Source organism: Elgaria multicarinata, chromosome 3, assembly GCF_023053635.1.
Source record: "Elgaria multicarinata webbii isolate HBS135686 ecotype San Diego chromosome 3, rElgMul1.1.pri, whole genome shotgun sequence".
Classification (NCBI taxonomy): domain Eukaryota; kingdom Metazoa; phylum Chordata; class Lepidosauria; order Squamata; family Anguidae; genus Elgaria; species Elgaria multicarinata.
In genome coordinates, this window is record NC_086173.1 from 149,256,023 (window position 1) to 149,275,593 (window position 19,571).

At 45.6% G+C, this 19,571-nt stretch overlaps 1 protein-coding gene across 4 annotated transcripts in view; it reads left to right on the top strand.

Annotated features, from left to right (window-relative positions):
* Nucleotides 1-1,297: 1,297 nt before the first annotated feature.
* Nucleotides 1,298-19,571, top strand: part of DDAH2 (DDAH family member 2, ADMA-independent) — a 32,640-nt gene continuing 14,366 nt past the window's right edge. For 2 of the 4 annotated variants that reach the window (XM_063122319.1, XM_063122322.1), the window contains exon 1: nt 1,298-1,655. The gene's annotated coding sequence lies outside the window, so the exon portion shown is untranslated. Of the gene's footprint in view, nt 1,656-2,617; nt 2,655-3,228; nt 3,250-19,571 lie in introns of those variants that run through there. The other 2 variants (XM_063122320.1, XM_063122321.1) reach the window with 2 other exon arrangements.

Here is a 19,571-nt window from a genome sequence, read left to right on the forward strand (position 1 = left end):
GAAATTCCCTTTTCTATGCAACTGTTAAAGATACAGAAGCCCTGTCCTCCTTTCCATAGGGTCACCCTAGAATTTTAAGAAGCTAAAATGCCTCTCCTCAGGCTTAGTTGGTGGCAGTCAGAGCCTTAAGTTAAAATACGCTGCTATTTTTGGTATTTTGAGCCCTACTCACCAATGAATCGTGGCCCCTGGGAGCTTCTTCAAAACTGAATTTGGCCTTCAGGCTGAGATTTGACACCCCTGGCCTATAGAATTGCTGTCCAAGGCACAGGAACCTTGCTGGGGTGACCAGCAGGCAACTTGGCACATGTCTTTTCCTTTCAGGATCAACTCCATCCCAGCTACTTCGTTTATTCTGCATGACTTTATAGGTAAAAATTGGGAGCATTAAAAAACAGTGTTAGAGCTTCCAGTAAGCTCTAATTTTAACACCCTGAAAAAGCACCAGCATCCAGAATCTCTCAGTAAAGCACCCATTCTATCTCCTATATGGCATAGAATCCTTATTCTAAGTGACACCAAACTTTTCCAGACAGATACACACAGCCTACCATTGCCATTAGTTTTCAGGACCAACCGCCAAAATATGTGACATGCATAATAAAGACAATAGCCCCAAGCATGTACAGAGTGCATTTCCCCGAAATATTGAGTGTTTTCCAGCAAACCACCGCTAGTGCCCCATAATTTGGGATTACCTCGCAGGGTTATAACTGATGGGAATGCAAAGTGCAAGTGCTCGCTCCTGCTCCCGCCCCAATCTTTTTGTTTGTTTCAATTCCAGACCGCAGAAGAGCTTTGTGGAACCCGAAAGCTAGCTCGTTGTTTGGCAAATTGTTATTTGGTCCCACGTATTAAAGAAGGCCTGGCATATAGGAGGGAGGGGAAGTCCGGGATCTTGCCTGCAAGGGAGGAGCAGCTCCCCATCGTCTCGAACGGTACTTCTGGGCAGACATGCAGGCTAGAAAATGTAAAATAAACCAGTAACCTTGTTTCAGGTGAAAGTGGGCGTGATTCCTAGCTAGGGAGCTTTATAAGAAATTCACCACTGCACATACCGTTCACAAGGACTCCAATAAAACAACAGAATAATCCATCCCGGTCTGCTCTATTGAGTTCCACTCCAGATTGTCTTTATTCATACCCATATAAACGCCCTTATCCTCACTTTTGGGGGGGTTGGGGGCATTCATTCCAGGAGCATCCCCCGGGCGGGAGTGGGGGGCGAAAGAGAGGATTTGCTTCCGAACCATCCCCGGGAGGAGGGGCGTGGCTTGAGGGAGCCCCGCCTCCTCCCAGCCCCAGCCGAGAGACAATGCGCTCCCAACCCCGCGTTGAGCGAGCAATGGCGAAGTCGGCGCGCCCCCCGCCCACCAGCGGCTGCTTTTGGGGGTGAGCGGCTGGGCGATCCCACCCTCCGGCGGCCCTTTCCCTTGACAGGAGGGGAGGGGGGGAGCCTGGGATCTTGCCTGCAAGGGAGGAGCAGCTCCCATCCCGAGGCGAGGAGGGGCTTTGGTGGAGAGCGAGGGGAGCCCTAACGCTCAAGTGTCGCCCCCCCCCTCCACTCCTTTCCCCGTCTTCGGATTCTTGGGCGGCAAGAAAGGGGGAGACTTCGAGTCACTTAGAATCTAGTGGATGGAATCACCCTGGGAGAGGTAAGAGGGGGGCGAGGCGGAGGGGGCAGGGGCTCTTGGGCGCGCGGGGCGGGGGTCCCTAGGAAGGGAGACGTCTACTCAGCTAGGACCCCTGGGTTCTCCAGGAGGAGCGCGGGGGCTGGTTGGTTGGTTGGGGCGACGGACGATCAGGGTCGTGTTCCTAAGGGAGGGAGGGAGGGTGCGGTAGTCTTGGGCTCTCTCTTTGCGGTGGGGAGTGGGATAATAAGTCCGAATGGAGGGCCGGGGGGGGGAGTTATCCCCATTCTGGTAGAACGAGTGGTATCTTGGGCCTAAGGCAAGGCCGGGGGAAGGGGATGGGAACCAGGACGCCTGGGTCCTCGGGGAGTGGAGTTCCGTGGGGTGTGAGAGGACTCCCCGGGTACTTTTGACGATGAGTGTGATCATAGCTTAGGCGAAGAGTGGCGTTGTTATTCCCACCTGGGGAGGGGATGAGGAGTCTAGCCAAGCCAAGGAAGCTAGGACTCCTGGGTTCTTTGAATGGACAGTCTCTAGGGGGTGTGGCTTTTGAGGGGGGGTGGACTGCAGCCAAGAGGACTCCTGGTTTGGGATGACAGGTGGCCTGGGTTCTATTGGGAAGGTGGCATCTAATGTGTTGGAGGAGCCTGAATTCCCAGATCCTTCAGGAAGTCGTAGGTATGGGTTTCAGTGGTCTAGATGTATAAGGCAAAGCATCTTGAGCATATCTCTTTAATTAGAAATGCATTGGAAGAAATCCAGAGGAACTTAAGTGGTGGCAATAGAACCCAGGAGTCCTGGCGTTTGGCCTCTTGCTCACGTAGTCCTTCCAGCTCCCTCCCTTCAACTCTTGGAATACTTTCTAACCATGTGCAGGAGATCTTATGACACTTCAGCCTTCCCAGTGCAAGGTGGTTGTGTCATCTCAACCAGGACTTCTGGGTCCTTTTAAGGGAGGAGTGAAATCTAGCGTGATGCAGTCGAAGTTTTGCTGGAAGCCAGGGCTTTTTGAAAGTTGCAGAGGTGGTGCTGAAATTCCTGCGTTTGTTGGGCGGGAGAGAAGGAAGGAGGTGTGGACCGAGGGCCAGGATTCCAGGGAGTAGGGAGGGCGGTGCTCTGTGGACAGTGTGTGATTTCTAAAAGGACAGGCGCTTGGGACAGGTTGTGGTTATTCAGTGGCGAAGTGAATGTGCACTCTGAGCAAGGGTCCTGGGCTAGGTTGATAGGAGGGCCCAGGCTGTAGTTCTTGGGTAGAGCTCACACTTTGCATGCAGCCCCCGGTACCTGCAGATAGAACGGGAAAATAACCCTCACTGAAACCCCAGAGTACTGCTTCCTGCTAGTGTACACCACCTTTGTCCAACCTGGTGTAATCCAAAATGTTTTCAGCATTCCTGACCATGAGCCATCTGGAAGGAACCAAGTTGGGGAATGCTGGTGCAGACAGTGCTGAGTTGGATGGACCAAATGGGTTGACTCTAAATTAAACAGCTTCCTAGGTTCCTTCCGTGATTTTCTCTTTTGGCTCTTGTTGGCTCTAGGGTGAACATATTCCCTTTAATGGTGTGTCCCAACATTTTATCGTAGAGGCTGCCTGCTGGACTGCGTGTGTGGGGAGGTATTAAGACTGTGTATTTTTTGATTACAGTATGCACCATGTGTGTTATTATCTCTGTCTTATTTTTTGAAAGGTTTGCTCTGTGGGATTTTATTGTTTTTTTAATATTTATGAATTTTGTATCATAGCAGATTGATTTTTTAAAAAAAGAATATATGGAAATCGTGCTTATGTTTTGTTTGTATTCCACTTGCCAATTGAATTCTTATAATATTGTTAGGTATTTGTCACGTTGCTGATGGGTTATGATAGCATTTTTATTGTTAGATAATTCTTTCTCATTGTCTTTGGGTTGTTACTCTGATATGACTATATTTGCCGCTTTGGTGTCCCCGGTTGGGAAGATAAGGAAGGTACAAACATGAACATGAAAAAGTTAATGGCAATTGACTATTTAGAATAACTATTGCTTTGCATGTCAATGTGAGTGTAATCACAGTTAGAGTGTTGGACTAAGATCAGGGAGACCCGGATTCAAATCCTCACTCAACTGTGAATCTCTCTCTCTCTCTCTCTCTCTTTCTTTCTCTCTCTCTCTCAGTCTAACATACCTCACAGGGTTGTGGTGAGATTAAAATGGGGGGTAGGAAGAACCCTGAGTATCTTAAAGAAAGGACAGGATAAAAGTGCAATTAATTACATAAGTGCTTTGGTTTGGGCTTGATTTTATCTTTAAAACCGGCTTCTTGAGATGAGCCTGGGTTCAAATTAAGCCCTGTCTATTGGATTAGGACAGATAGGATTCCTGAATAGACAGGCCTTGCGTGTGTTCAAGTCTCTTAACTTTTCTTTTGAAACTTCCCCAAACCTCTGTGATCTTAAACAGTTCCTTGGCAATGGGCGTGACGGTTTCTTTTAGGCCAGCTGGGAAGTTGACAGCACTTGGAGTTCAGGATGCAGAACAGGACTGCGGTATCAAAAGTTTATTATTTCTGATCCCGCATGACCAGTTCCCTTCCCTTCTCATAGCCAAAAGCAAAACAAACAAGAATCCACAAGTTGATGGATCAGATATCCTTTTCTTTTTGGGGAGAGGAAGGAATTGGGGTGTGGGGATGTCATGGACACCTTCCTGGCCTTGGACAGGAAACAAAATAATGGATTAACCTATCCAGAGGTGAAAGGCGGGTGAAGGAACTGTGGCTGAGATTTTTGGATCAAGGAAGTAGCCAATGTATATATTTCTTTTTATGACAAGGCTCATGTTCTGCCTGGAGGCCTTTCCCTCATTTTATGTTTATTTGTGTGGGTGTTGCTTTTTTGCTGCTCTTGATTGCTTCTGAGTTTTATGACTCCTGTAAGGGTAAGTGTGTGTTGATTTGTTTGTCCAGGGAGGCTGGCTTTGAGTCAGATTGCAGTTGATTAGCAAAACTACTTCTCGCTAAACTTAGGTGGGCGTTCGCCCTCTGTGACAAAGAATCCAGATTTGACACCAGAGGAAATAATGCCAACCAGTGCAGGAGTCTCTGAGGTATGAAGGTTAAACAGGTGGGAAGTGTGAGTGAGCTCTATGGTGGCTCCCGCGTACGCTCTTTTGTGCCAGAGTTCGATTAGGTTTAACCCCCTCCAAACTCTCGCTGGGGTCTTGGGGCCAAACTACAGGTTGCATTAATTGTGTAACTGAGCCTGATAGTTTCTTTATTTTAGTGTAAAAGCGCACAACCCTGAATTATTTATTTAAAACATTTCTTGGCTTCCTTTCAGGGCAGAAGCCCTCACAAGGCAGCTTACAACAACAAAAGCCATAAAAGCAATTGATTGGGACCACCATGCACCAAGAGGGGAGGATTACATTTTCCCCACCCACCAGTTTTTCTCAAAGTCAACCTCACCCCATGTGTTTGTTAAAACACACACAAAACAAAGCCTAAATTGACTCCAATGGATTCCTCCCACACCCCACCCTCATTCTTTGCCCAGTGGGGGAGGAAATTTCAGGGAGGAAATGGGGTGAGGGCAAGATTTAACCTTCCCCTCCTAGTCTGTGCTGGTCCCAATCCGAATTAGGGTTATGCACAATTATACTAACGTAAACTATCAGGCACAACTATATGCATCACAATTAACGAAATCATAGAATCATAGAATAGTAGAGTTGGAAGGGGTCCTAAAAGGCCATTGAGTCCAACCCCCCTGCTCAATGCAGAAATTCATCCTCAAGCCTACCTGGCAGATGGTTGTCCAGCTGCCTCTTGAATGCCTCTAGTGTGGGAGAGCCCACAACCTCCCTAGGTAACTGGTTCCATTGTCGTACTGCTCTAACAGTCAGGAAGTTTTCCTGATGTCCAGCCAGAATCTGACTTCCTGTCACTTGATCCCATTATTCCATGTCCTGCACTTTGGGATGATCAAGAAGAGATCCTGGCCCTCCTCTGTGTGACAACCTTTTAAGTATTTGAAGAGTGCTATCATGTCTCCCCTCAGTCTTCTCCACTCTCCAGGCTAAACATGCCCAGTTGTTTCAGTCTCTCTTCATAGGGCTTTGTTTCCAGACCCCTGTTCATCCTGGTTGCCCCCCTCTGAACACGCTCCAGCTTGTCTGCATCCTTCTTGAAGTGTGGTGCCCAGAATTGGACACAATACTCAAGATGAGGCCTAACCAGGGCCGAATAGAGAGGAACCAGTACCTCACACGATTTGGAGGCTATACTTCTATTAATGCAGCCCAAAATTGCATTTGCCTTTCTTGCAGTATCGCATTGTTGGCTCATATTCAGCTTGTGCAGTTTGGCCATTGGTTGCTACCCTGCTTTCCATCTTCTCCCATCAAGAGGAAGTAGAGAGGAGGGAAGACCTGCTAGGAATCTGTTGGGCTGACACTTTGCCTTGAACATGGCCAGTGTTTTCTCACAAGGCTGGAGGAAGTGTTGGTGTTGAGCTGGTAGGACTCCTGATAGCTAGGCCTCCAGCAATCCAATATCTGCCTATGGGTACTTTGGGAGTTAGTCCCATTTAACAAACCGCAGTGTGTCCACAGAAGGCCAAGAAAGTTGGGGAGGGCTCTAGAGACCAAGTCCTATGGGGGAAAGTGAAGGAGTTGGGTGTGTTTAGCCTGGAGAAGAGATGAGGAGAAGGCGATACGAGAACCACCCTCAAATATTTGAAAGGGTTTTCTCTTAGTTGATGGAACAAATCTACTTCCTGTTGCTCTGATACAGTTTTACTCAGCCTGGTGTCCTCCAGATGTGTTAGACTACAACTTTTATCACCTCCAGCCATGGAATGATGGGGGTTGTTGTCCAGCTCATCTAGAGTTCGACTCAACATTAGAATTTTTCAGATAGTATGAGCGTGAGGTGATGGGCTCTCCTGCCTTGGAGGTTAATAAGCAGAGGCTAGATGGCCAGCTAAGAGGGATGCCGTTATGGGAAATTTCATGCATCGGCAAGGGATGGATTAGATGACCTTTGAGGTTCTTTCCAACTTTATAATTCTGTGATATTTTGAGGTAGATGTGGATTTGATGTGCTGTCCATTTATGACTCTTCTGCAGCTATCAGCATGTCTCTTTATAATATATCAGCTCTTAATTCACAAATAATGATGACGTTTTTATGCCACTTTTTCTCCATGGGGCTCCTATTTTATCCTCACAACATCCCTGTGAGGCAGGATAGGATGAGAGAATCATGACTGAGCACAGGTTTGACCCTGAGTTTCCACAGCCCTAGGTTGACACTTGTACCATTATGGTACTGGCTTTCTATTGTATTATTTTCTGAACTACAGCCTGTAACATGAGACCTAATTATTTATTAATTTTTTAATGTCCATCTTGCTGTTTTGGTCTCTTTCCAGAAATGCTCTCTTCTATATAATTCTTAAAACCACAGCAGGTCTGGCTTTTTTTGCAGGTGGTAAACCTCTCTCTCTCTCTCTCTCTCTCTCTCTCTCTCTCTCTCTCTCTCTCTCTCTCTCCAAACAAACCCCCCCCCCACCTTATCAACAAAACCCTAAATGGGGAGGCAGGGGAATATTCTTGACAGCACTACTGCAATCCAGTGAGGCTGAAGTGTGAACCATTTGTCCTGATTCACTATAATATAAGCTCTCTGAGCAGGTCAGAAAGATGATCAGCTCTAAGTAAGGGTGAATTGAGACTATGGCTCAGTTTAGACAACACGATAGTCAATGGTGGTTTTAGTAGTCAACCATTAGTTGAGCTGTCAACTGTTGGTTATTGTGTCGTCTGTTGGGCAAAAAACACCCCACTGTTGACTATTTCCCCAAAATAACCAACTGTGAGTTGACTATTCCCCCACCATTGACTATTGTGTTGTCCAAATGCAGCCTATGACTGGGTTCTCACAACACTCAGTGGTTGAGTGTGACTTAATGTTGAACCATGGGTTAGCACGTTGTCTTAACCCAGAACATTTTCCGCAGGGTGGCTTGTTAACCATGCAGTGTGGCTTATTTTTCTTGAACAAACTGCCTTGAGAACCCATGGCTTGTTGTTGGGTTGTTCGGGGTGGTTAACAAGCCACACTGCATGGTTAATGAACCATCCTGTGGAAGATGTCCTGGGTTCAGACAATACACTAACTCATGGTTCAACAACAACCTACACTGAACTACTGAGTTTGGGTTAGTGTGCTGTGTGAACAGCCCCAGTGTTAATATTGTTTTGTAATCACATGGTGTTAATATTGTTTTGTGGCAGCTTTGTTTTGAACACAGGAAACTGTGTTATATCATGTTGAACCAGTGGTCCATCTAGTTCCGGATTGCCTGCACTGGCTGACAGTGGGTCTCCAGAGTTTTAGGCAGGTGTTTTCCCCAGCCCTGTTTGGAGATGTTGGGGATTGAACTTCGGACCTTCTGCATGCAAAGCAGGTGCTCTGCCACTGAGCTATGGCCCATTGACTGTCTCAGGGCGAGCTCTCGCACAAGGAAAACATTAAACCTTCAGTCTGTCAGTGTGATAAATTGCAGCTGTCACCGGAATAACACAAAAGAGTCCTGTGGCACCATCAAGAAGAACAGATTTATTGTGGCATAAACTTTTGTGGACGAGAACCTACTTTGTCCGGTGCATAAAGTGATGCCCTCAATTGGCAGGTATCTACGTGGGCTCGGAGAACAAACGTTTGTAAACATTGGGCCTTAAAAGCCCTGCAATGGAAGGGGGTTCAGTAGTAGGTCTGTTGCGTTTCTGGGCAGACTAGTGTGGGGAAGATGGTTGTCTGAACCCACCATGTGGGTGTTCTGTACAGTTAAGACCAGTGGGATGTTTTGTAACCTTTTTTGAACAATCTAGACTAATATTCAGATAGTGTTCCTCTAACCCAGGGGCAGGGAAACTGTGCTCTTCCAATGTCTTGTCATCCCCAGCCAGCATGACCAGTGGTTAGGGATGATGCCCCCAACAACATCTGGAGGACCTCCTAACACTACGGACCCACAGTCTGCGTTCGGACAACACAATAGTTAATGGTGGGTTAATAGTCAACTCCAGGGTTGATTATCAAGGGGGTACTCCCCACACAACATTATTATAATCAACTGTGGTGGGGATTAAGGGCAGCATTGAGTTGACTGTTAGTCAACTGTGTGTTTGACTGATACATCCCCTGCCCTCTCTCCATCTCAGTCCTCCCGCTGGAATCCCATCAGCCATTGCAACATCTACCGGCTGGACTAGAGTAGCAGCTACTTCTTTTGTCACTCTTGCCGGAGGACTCTGTAGGCAGCTGAAATAGTCAACGCAACGGGGCAAAATTGTCCACGGAGCCCGACAGACAACACGCTAACCAACGGTTGTGCAGCTAGTCAACTCTGCAGAGTTTTGTTTTTCTCCATTGGTTATTTTGGGGAAATAGTCAACCGTGGGGTGTTTTTTGCGTTACAGACAACACAATAACCAACTACCGTATTTCTTCGATTCTAAGACGCACTTCCCCCCCCATATAAACATCTCTAAAAATGGGATGCGTCTTAGAATCGCGGGTGCGTTTATTATTTCTTAGAATCAAAGCTTTTTTCTGTTGGTGGTACTGAAATTAGTGTGCGTCTTACAATCGATGGCGTCTTACAATCGAAGAAATACGGTACTTAAACCACTGTTGGTTATTGTATTGTCTGAACGCAGCTACAGAGTGGAAATGTTGTCTACAGTAGGGGTGGAGAGAGAGTAGGGCTATTGGGTGATATAGAAGTGAAATAAATAAATAAAATGCATAAATAAATAAAATAAATACAACTCCCAGCATTCCTGACTGTTGGCTATGCTGGCAAAGATTTATGGGAAATGAAGTCCAAAACATCTGGAGAGCTGCCTTCTGCCCATCCCAGGTCTACAGTGTCAGTTGGCGGCTTTTTGAGGTCTCAGGGCCATTCCTTGAGATGCCAGGAATTGAATCTGGGGCCTTCTGCAATCTGCTCTCTATAGAGCCCTTGTCAAACAGGTAGTCCTGAACAAATAAACAGCACAACACAACACAACTAAACACCACTTCCACTTTATCCGCTCTACATACAGATTAACACTGCTCAGAACTGTACCCCATTCTCATTTCACAGTATATATGACAGATGTGCCAAAAGGGCTTGGAGAGTTTTATTTAATGTGCCTTCGTGGTATTGGAGGGTGGTTGTCGCGGTGGGGGCTGGCATTCTACATAGGTGGCTTTCTGTGTAGCTGTGTTTGTGTATATCATTGGTTTTTCTTCTCCTCTGTGTCTCTGTCTTTCTCTCCCTCTCTCCAACATAAATTTAAACGGAAACATGTGTTACATTTTTTCCGCCTTAGCGCATCCTGGCTGCTCCCCTTGGCTGGAATTCCTTCCTCCGCGGGGTCCTGGTTTCCTTTTGCTAAACACCCCCAGCTGCAAAACGGCCTCCATCAGTGACCTTTGTTGACCTCGATTGGCGACTTCCATGACCCAGCCCCTGAGGGAAATAGGGTCTCTCTCTCTCTCTCTCTCTCTCTCTGTGTGTGTGTGTGTGTGAGAGAGAGAGAGAGAGAGAGAATCAGGATTTTTGGGTGAAAAAAGGATTCCCCCCTGCTATAAACCGGTTCTTTGCCAAAACAACCTCAGTTACAAAGGAAGTGATGTTTGTTGCTGTATTTTGTCTGGAACAAGCTCGTCTCCTGACTGAGATAAGGGCCTCGTTGCAACGGGAGACCATATCAGAGGCTGCGTCCTCCTCTTCCTCTGTGTTTCCTCCCAATCTCTTAAGATTATCTGAAAACGGCCTCTTGACCATAACCATCTGTGCACCAGGTCCACATCTGAGATGAACTGGGTGGGGAATTAAGAAAGCTGGAGAACCAAATGGTGCTGTGGAATAAGAAACAAGAATACAGTATAGCTGCGTTTTGTAACCTGGTGCTCCTCAAGATGTGTGTTGGCATCATCATTATTATTATTTATCATCATCATCATCAATAATAATTTATTATATTTATATCTGTGAGGTAAGTTTGGGCCAGTCACTGACTCTCAGCCAGTGAACTTCATGGCCAGGTAGGGACTAGAACCCAGATCTCCCAAGTCCAACAACCACTATATCACCCAGTCTAGCACTCTAACCACTACACCGCAGTGTTGAAGTGCAACTCCCAATAGCTATGCTGGCTGGGAATGATGGGAGTTGGTGTTGGGTGCACAATTCTGCCACCCCAACCCCTGTTGGTCTTTCTTACTACAGGCTGGGTTTTTTGGGGGGTTGTTTTTGCCCTTAATCAGGGCTGTCCTTAGGTCAAAGTGTCTAGTGGTGAGCTCTGGCCTGTGTTGGTGCCTTCCCACTCCCTGGTGACAGTGGGTTGCAGCAGTAGTACTCTGATGAGTCTTGGAGGCCCCTGTGGGGAGCCGTCACTTAAATTTCCAGCAGTGCCCTGGACTGACACTATGTCAGGGACATTGTAGAAAATTGCAGTGGTGTCTCCCAGACTCAGCCAAAATTGTTTAAGGTGTGTTTGTATATGAGGGTAGGCATCAGCAGTGAGCCTTACCAGGGTGCTCTGGCTCTTGTTTTCTGAGGATACTGTGTGCTAACTCTAGGCTTGTTTTCTTTTTACCCTCTCTTCAGCCTGCCATGTTAAGGACAGTCTATATTTTCTGGTACCTGTTCCAGATAAGCCACAGTTTTTACTTTGTCTCTGGTTTTTCTCGGGGGATAAAGAGAAGTAGGTTCATGGAGTGACAGGCACTGCCCAGTCAGCGCTGCGCATGACCAGCTTCTGCTGACTATGCACATAACTGGTTTTGACTGAATAGGAACCTGAAGGTTCTGCATTTTGAAGAAAACATGGAGCAGCGCTGCAGCTCCACTTACGTGTCTGTATGTACTTTAGAAAATGACAACACAGGGCATTATGCTGCCCCTCTCCCTTGTAGGGCGGCTGTGCCATTTGCTGTCCTTGGCACATTTGCCAGGCTCCTGTTGTCAAAAGGGGACTGGAAAAGATCGTGCCTGCTGGAGTGAGGCTACATGGGATGGAGTGGCCGGGTAATCCAGGCAACCAATGTGGCCACCAGCCAATGGCATTGCACTGTGTCTTTGCTGGGGCCGTTATGGGCAAGCCTACCCAGTCCTTCCTTAGTATTAAAAAATTGGGACCACTGGATGGCAGCAGTGTGGATCATATTCTTTTCTTTTTTTCTTCTGTTAGTTTTGGGGAAGATTTCCATGAATGTGCATTGGCACCAATCTGCATTAGTTAATTGGTTCATTAGTTAATGCACACTTACACAATGCACACTTACACAATGCACACTTACACAATGCACACTTACACAAGGGCACGTCAGTGCTAATGCACAGTAGCACACCTAGAAGATTTTTTTTAAAATAAAAATATCTTCTGAATCTGTCAAACTGCAAAATGCAGATTGAACATCTCACAGAGGCTCTTTCTTAATACAGTATGAGAAAAATACAGAAAAATAATACTAGCCCATTCAAAGCGCTTCATATGCATTAACTTGTTAGTCTTGAGGGCAGGGGTGTTGGACCAGAATGGGGTGGGAGGCCAAATTGCTCCCCACTAGGCCTTCCACAGGCTACATGAGGATAGTGGGTGTGGCTGCACTCAGTGATGTCATCAGTCCCTCACCCCTCCGTGCTGAGAGAGGCTCAGGGTTTCGTACCCATTGCGGGGAAAGGGACTCCAGTGGTGCTGGGAAGAGTTGCCACTTCTCCCACTTGTGGCTGAATCCATGGCTGGGGGATGCTGAGGGGTATAGTTAGCGAAGTCGGAGAGATCTGCAAAGGATTCAGATGAATTTGGATGTCTATGAATCCCATCTGTGGGTGGACCAGCTTTTTCATGTTATGCGGATTCTGCACAGTTGTGGACCTTTTTCTTTTCTTTTCTTTTTTCTGTTAGTTTTGGGGAGGATTTCCATTAATGTGCATTGGCACCAATGTGCATTAGTTAATTGGTTCATTAGTTAATGCACACTTACACAAGGGCACGTCAGTGCTAATGCACAGTAGCACACCTAGAAGAATTTTGTTTTAAAAAAAAAATCTTCTGAATCTGTCAAACTGCAAAATGCAGATTGAACATAGAATCATAGAATAGTAGAGTTGGAAGGGGCCTGTAAGGCCATTGAGTCCAACCCCTGCTCAATGCAGGAATCCACCCTAAAGCATCCCTGACAGATGGTTGTCCAGCTGCCTCTTGAAGGCCTCTAGTGTGGGAGAGCCCACAACCTCTCCAGGCAACTGATTCCATTGTCCTACTGCTCTAACAGTCAGCAAGGTTTTCCTGATGTCCAGCTGGAATCTGGCTTCCTGTAACCTGAGCCCGTTATTCTGTGTCCTGCACTTTGGGAGGATCGAGAAGAGATCCTGTCCGTCCTCTGTGTGACAACCTTTCAAGTATTTGAAGAGTGCTATCATGTCTCCCCTCAGCTTTCTCTTCTCAAGGCTAAACATGCCCAGTTGTTTCAGTCTCCCTTCATAGGGCTTTGTTTCCAGACCCCTGATCATCCTCGTTTTTAACAAAATCCATACATCTCTTGTTGTAGTCCACATTTGAAAACTTGTATACTTTTTAATGCTTACTATTTTTAACTGTTGTAAACCGCCCAGAGAGCTTTGGCTGTGGGGTGGTATATAAATGTAATAAATAAATAAATAGGTTGGGGAAGGCTGGTTTAGCACAGACCTCCAGAACCTGGTACCTTCTGGATGTTTTGGATTACAACTCCATCATTCCCAGCCAGTGTGAAGGCTGGGAAGGCTAGCCCAGCGTTATATGTGAATGCAGCCATAGGGTGGGAAATTCTAAAAATCAGTCCTTTGTTTCATCTTGGCTGGAAGTCCAGTTTGAAAATGGTGAAGATTACTTGTCGAAGAGCAGGGATGGGCCACTTGAGGCCCTCCAAATGTTTGAGCCTACAACTCCCATCTGCCCCAGCCAGCATAGCCAAAGATGAAGGATGATGGGAGTGCTAGGCCAAAACATCTGGAGGGCCACAGGTTGCCTACCCTTGTCCTAGAGAACCTGAGAAGGAATAGGTCTTAACTCTGCCTGTCTTTCCTTGTGGGGGAAGGTAAAAGTTGCTGTTGACATTTTAACCCAGGCAAATCCTAGGAGTCTCTATATCGATGCAATAAGTGCTTCCTCTCACTTTATATCCTGTTTGAGAGGGATTTTTCATTAACTTTGGAGTTTAAGACTAAAAAGACTCCATCGGAGAACAGATCCATCAGCTCAGCAGCAGACACTGTGAAACCATTAAATTGATCACCAATTAGAATGCAGAAACCAGGATGGAATTTAACGAACTGGAGAAAAGTGTATTCGGTTGATGAACTTTTGATTCTTCTGCAGTTTGCTGAAAAAAAATGAATTGAGCTTTCAATTCTGCTCTCAGGAAGAAAATTAATTCAGAGATTTGGGAAAACATAGGTATGTGGGTTTGTTTGTTTGTTTTGTCCATGGTTCAAAGGAACCTCTTTACTTGATCTGTAGGAGTATTTGAATGTAACAGGCATTGAATTGACCCACGAATGAAAGAGAATTTGGTTGCAAAGATACATTTTCTCCAGCTGAGCTAAGAACGGTATAAAGCTGAATCGTTTAGCTGATGAGAGTAGATTTTTAAGGGGAAATTGAGGCTTGTTCTTATCTCTTCCTCCCTTTTTCTCCCTCTTCCACATTGTGTTAGATTGTAAGCTTCTTGAGGGCAGAGATCTGTCTATTAATAGCAGCAGCAGCAATTGTTGCAGTGTGGAAGTGCTCCTGTTCAAGACATTCTATTGTGTACTCCTTCCCTCCCTTCTGTCTTTTAATTCCCTCCGTCACCCACCCGTCAGTTTTCAGCGGGAGGGGTGTCACGTCCTCATCCCCCATCAAGTTTCTTTAAAAATGTTTTTTATATTTCTGCAAAGGGTGGGGTTCCTTTGAGCATGCTGTTACCTCCATCTTGGGCGTTGCTATATAAACAACAGCACGTGCCTCTGAACAGCAGGCACAGAGGGAGTGATGCTTATTTATGATAACACAACATGTAAGCTGCCTTGAGGTTTCATTTTAAGGCGAGAGATAAACACTTGAATAAATAAAGATCCTACGCATATCTACTCAGAAACAAGTCCCGCTACGTTCAACGGGGCTTCACTCCCAGGGAAGTGTGTATAGGATTGCAGGCCTCAGTCTATCCACTTATGATGCAGTTTTATAAATGGACAGGAGTAGAATTCAGGTAAATGGAGGAAGGGGACATTTCCCCCCGCCTCCCACAGACCTTGAAGAAATATCTGCAGTAATGAAGGAGACGTGGTTTAGTATGGGTTTGAATAGCCTTTAGTTTAATATGGCGAAACTTTCAAGCAAACTTACGTAGCTTCTGAGTTGGACATGTTGTGCCCTGCCTGTCTGAGTGAAGGTAGAGCCGCTACCATCCCTTGGCACAGCCCCTGCCATGATGCATCCCTATAACCCTTCCTATCTCTCCTCTCTCATCTCACACTATTGCCCCGCTCGTGCTCTTCGCTCCTCTGATGCCATGTTTCTTGCCTGCCCAAGGGTCTCTACTTCCCTTGCTCGGCTTCGTCCATTTTCTTCTGCTGCCCCTTATGCCTGAAACGCTCTTCCAGAACATTTGAGAACTACAAGTTCAACCACAGCTTTTAAAGCTCAGCTAAAAACTTTTCTTTTTCCTAAAGCTTTTAAAACTTGATTTTGTTCTGACTTTATACTGTTAGTTTTACCCTACCCAGTGCCTGTTTACCCTACCCTGTGCCTGTTTGCATTCTCTTTCCCTCCTTATTGTTTTATTATGATTTTATTAGAATGTAAGCCTATGCGGCAGGGTCTTGCTATTTACTGTTTTACTCTGTACAGCACCATGTACATTGATGGTGCTATATAAATAAATAAATAATAATAATAATAATAATAATAAGGGGTCTGTCCTTTCCATTCCCCTGGGGGTGGGGTGGGGGGTCTGCCTCACAGCAGCAGAGAGGAGGCAGGCGTCTAACTCTATCCCTCAGCCCCTTGGCCTCCTGTGGCTTCGAACTGTATAGATTGCAAAGCTATGCACTGGTTAGGGAAGTCTGCCTCTATGGATTGAAGATGTTACTGCAGGTTTCAACCACATGGACACATTTAAAGTCGTTAAATTAATTAAGGCATTTTCAAAACAAAATAACCACAGACACCCCCCCCAGGGTTCCCCATAGCATGTGTGCCAAGTTTCAGGTGTCTAGGTTTACAGTCTTGGCACTATGATGCGGAAAGACAGACTTATACATCCTCTTCATATTATAGAAGGTCACTGCCTTGCCATGGTCACTGCTGAAGCGGCCACAGAAACAGTCCATAAATTAAATTTCCTTGTTGCTGAAGCTAACGTGGTATGGGTGTTTTGAAAAGCAGGCGTGAATGCGCCATGACATTGAGCAAGAATGAACATGGCTGGTGGTTGTTTTTTTTGCAGAGTTCTGTAAGGGAAGGGAACTGACCTGCTCTCTTTGTGTCTTTTAATGAATAAAATTCTGCGACACCTTGTCTAATTGGTTTATTGTGGCTAACCTCATCAGGTGCACCTGACCAGGCAATTTGCTGAGGAAAGCTCATCCTTGAATGAGCCAATTACGGTCCTGCCATATGAGGACTCCTTTTCCTCTGGGATAGTTGTTTGTGCTGGTCCACAGCTATACCCCTGTTCCCCCATAACCATCGAAAAGAAGGCTGGGTGGGCATGTCTGCCAGAGGACAATCTTAGAACAACAACCAGGAGGGGTGCATTTGAGTGCTGAAGATGATGAGCGGGCTCTGAATAGACTCCCTCAAAAAAGGGTAATATAAAACAAAACAATACTTTTGGTCGTTCTTGTATCCTGCTTAATAGAGTAAAATCTCTAAGTGGTTTGCAGACAAAAAATATTAAAAATCACAGTTAAACATACCAATACAATATGTATGTATAATATATGCATAAAATATTACGCAAGGCTGTCTCTCCTCCCAGTCCGGCCTACTTCGCAGGGTTGTTGTGAGGAAGACTTGGGGAGTGGGAAATGGTGCCTTCCGCTCCTTGGAGGAAATGTGTGATGAAAATCTGTAATAAACACTTGCATATTGCTTAATATAGTAAAATAGGGTGACCAGGTCTCTTGTATCTTTAATAGTTGTATTGAAAAGGGAAATTCAGCAGGTGTCATTTGTATGCATGCAGCACCTGGTGAAATTACCTCTTCATCACAACAGTTAGAGCTGCAGGAGCCCTGCCCTCTTTTGTATCTAGTCCCTAAGGACAAGGCTCCTGCAGCTTTAACTGTCATGATGAAGAAGGATTTTCACCAGGTGCTGCATGCATACATATGACACTTGCTGAATTTCCCTTTTCAAGTACAGCACCATGTACATTGATGGTGCTATATAAATAAATAATAATAATAATAATAATAATAATAATAATAATAATAATAATACAACTGTTAAAGATACAGTAGCCCTGTCCTCCTTTCCATATGGTCACCCTAAGTAAAATCTCTAAGCAGTTTACATACAAAAACATTAAAAATTGCCATTAAAAATACCCACATAGTACAACATATATGTATAATGTACACATAAAATATTATGCAAGGCTGTCTCTCTCTCCTCCCAGTCTGGCTTACTTTACAGAGTTGTTGTGAGCATGATACACAGGGACGGGGGAAACGGGGCCTTCATCTCCTTGGAGGAAATGTGTGGTGAAAATCTGTAATAAATACCTGCAACCATTGCAAATAGTGGTTGTCTGCACACCAATGTTTGTGGGGTGAGCAGGAAGGGTTGGTCACCCTCTTCCCCAGGGGTCTCCGTTTCGGAGGAAAAAGCAGTGGGCCAGCAGCACCCACGGCCCTTCTCTGTCTCTGGCTCAGCAGCAATGTCATTTTGTTGGCCTTTTCTTATCCTCCTGCTAAAGTAGAAGTGCAGAACCTCTCGGGGGCCAGAGACTAAGGGCAAAATGATCAGGGCCAAAAAGCTAATAATAATAATAATAATAATAATAATAATAATAATACCACCAGTATATTATAGCTTAAAGCTCTTACTGCTAGTAACTAAGCCCTAGGAAAGGCATTTCGACCATTTAGAATGGGGAAAAAACTGCACAAAAGTTGGGAAACTACAAAAATATCTGTTTGAGAGAAAGGGGTGGGGTTTAGGGAAGGGTGGAGCCTTCTGGGGACCCGGGGGGGGCAGATTGGAACCCTGGGCCTGAGGTTCTGTATCCCTGGATTAAAGCCAAGCAAGGCTATAAAGGTCTTCCATCGTTAAATTATGAATGGTGGTCTTGCCACCATGGTTTCCGGCATCATTTTACCCCCTATTGTGGGCTGTCCCCACCTCTGACAATGGGAGGTGTTTGTAGGAACCCTGTCCCAGTCCTGGATGTGCACTCCTTAGCAGGAGAAGCTTAGTGTATGTAGAGGCCGTTGGTCTGAGCCCCAGAAGTTTTTGCTCTCTTGCTCCAACAGACCAACATAAATTCAGTTGCAGAAAGCTTGAGCCAAAACTTTTAGCCTACTCAAGTAATGGTCTCTTGTCTGCTCACCTGTGGCAAATAAGAATCGCCTCTAGAAGACCAGGCAGGGAAATTTCACCCAAACCGCCCCGCCCCCCCAAAGAAAAAATGGGGAAAAGAATTTTACGCCACAGGTGCTTAAGATGAATCGATATTGTGAGCTAGTAACTTGCCTGAATTTATTTGCAGGTCTATTATTCAGAGACTCTGTCCCCAGATATACAAATGTACATTCCTCCTATCCCTTTATTGTTCCTCTGGTTTGTTTTGCCTTGCATTCTGCTCCTCTGGAATCCCAGTTTAATGAGGATTAGTTCTAAAATTAGTTTCAGAAATGGAGCATGTGCAGTTCATCACAGATTTCAGTTCATTTGCATCTTCTCTCCCCACTCCCCTAAGATACTGGTGGTGTGCACGTGTGCATTGGTAAAATTATGCAAAAAATCTTGATGTATGACTGCATCAAGATTCTGTGTGTGTGTGTGTGTTTGTAAAAGATTTTACTGCTGCAAACCTGACTTCTTGCACATAAAGCGCTACACAAAAAGTATCTTGAGGCAACCATATGTACAGTTGTATCAGCTCTGGAGTAGGGCTGTAACTCAGTAATAGAGCACATGCTTTGCATGCAAGAAGGTCCCAGGTTCAATCCCGGAGACTGAAACTCTGGAGAGCGCTGCCAGTCAGCGTGCAGACATTCTTGACCTGGATTGCCCACCCACCCCTATTTCCCTTTAAAGCAAGGCATGTGCAGAGAGCACCCCCTGGTTTTAAAGCAAATTCGCACTCCCAGAAGCATCTAATAGGGAGCATGATTTCGCTTTAAAAGAAGGCATGCTTTCTCTGTGTGTCTCGTTTTAAAGGAAATCGGCATCTTCCCCTGCTGTGCTGCCAAATGTCAGCATCAAATTTGGTGCTGGTGCTGGAGGGAAATTGACCCTGGATGTATAAGGCACTTTCGATGTTCCTATCATTGTTTTTTTTTTTGCAGCTTTCTATCAATACACCCATATGCACGAATGCACTATGAAAACAATGCACTCGCAAGGAATGTTAAGGCAATCATGCATATGATCCCATCAAGATTCTGTTTTTGCAGTGTCTTTATTAATGCTCATGTGCAGATCTGTTATGGGAAGGAATGGAACTAAAAGCTGTGGTGCTATGCACCAATTTTTGTATTTGCAAATTTTGTACAGACCGTAGAAAGGCATGGCACCCTTTCCCAGGTTGGCACCCTCCAAATATTTGGACTACTACTCCCATCAGCCCCAGCCAGCATGGTCAATGGCTAGGGGTCGTGGGAGCTGTAGTGGAGGGCTCCAGCTTGGGGAAGTCTGT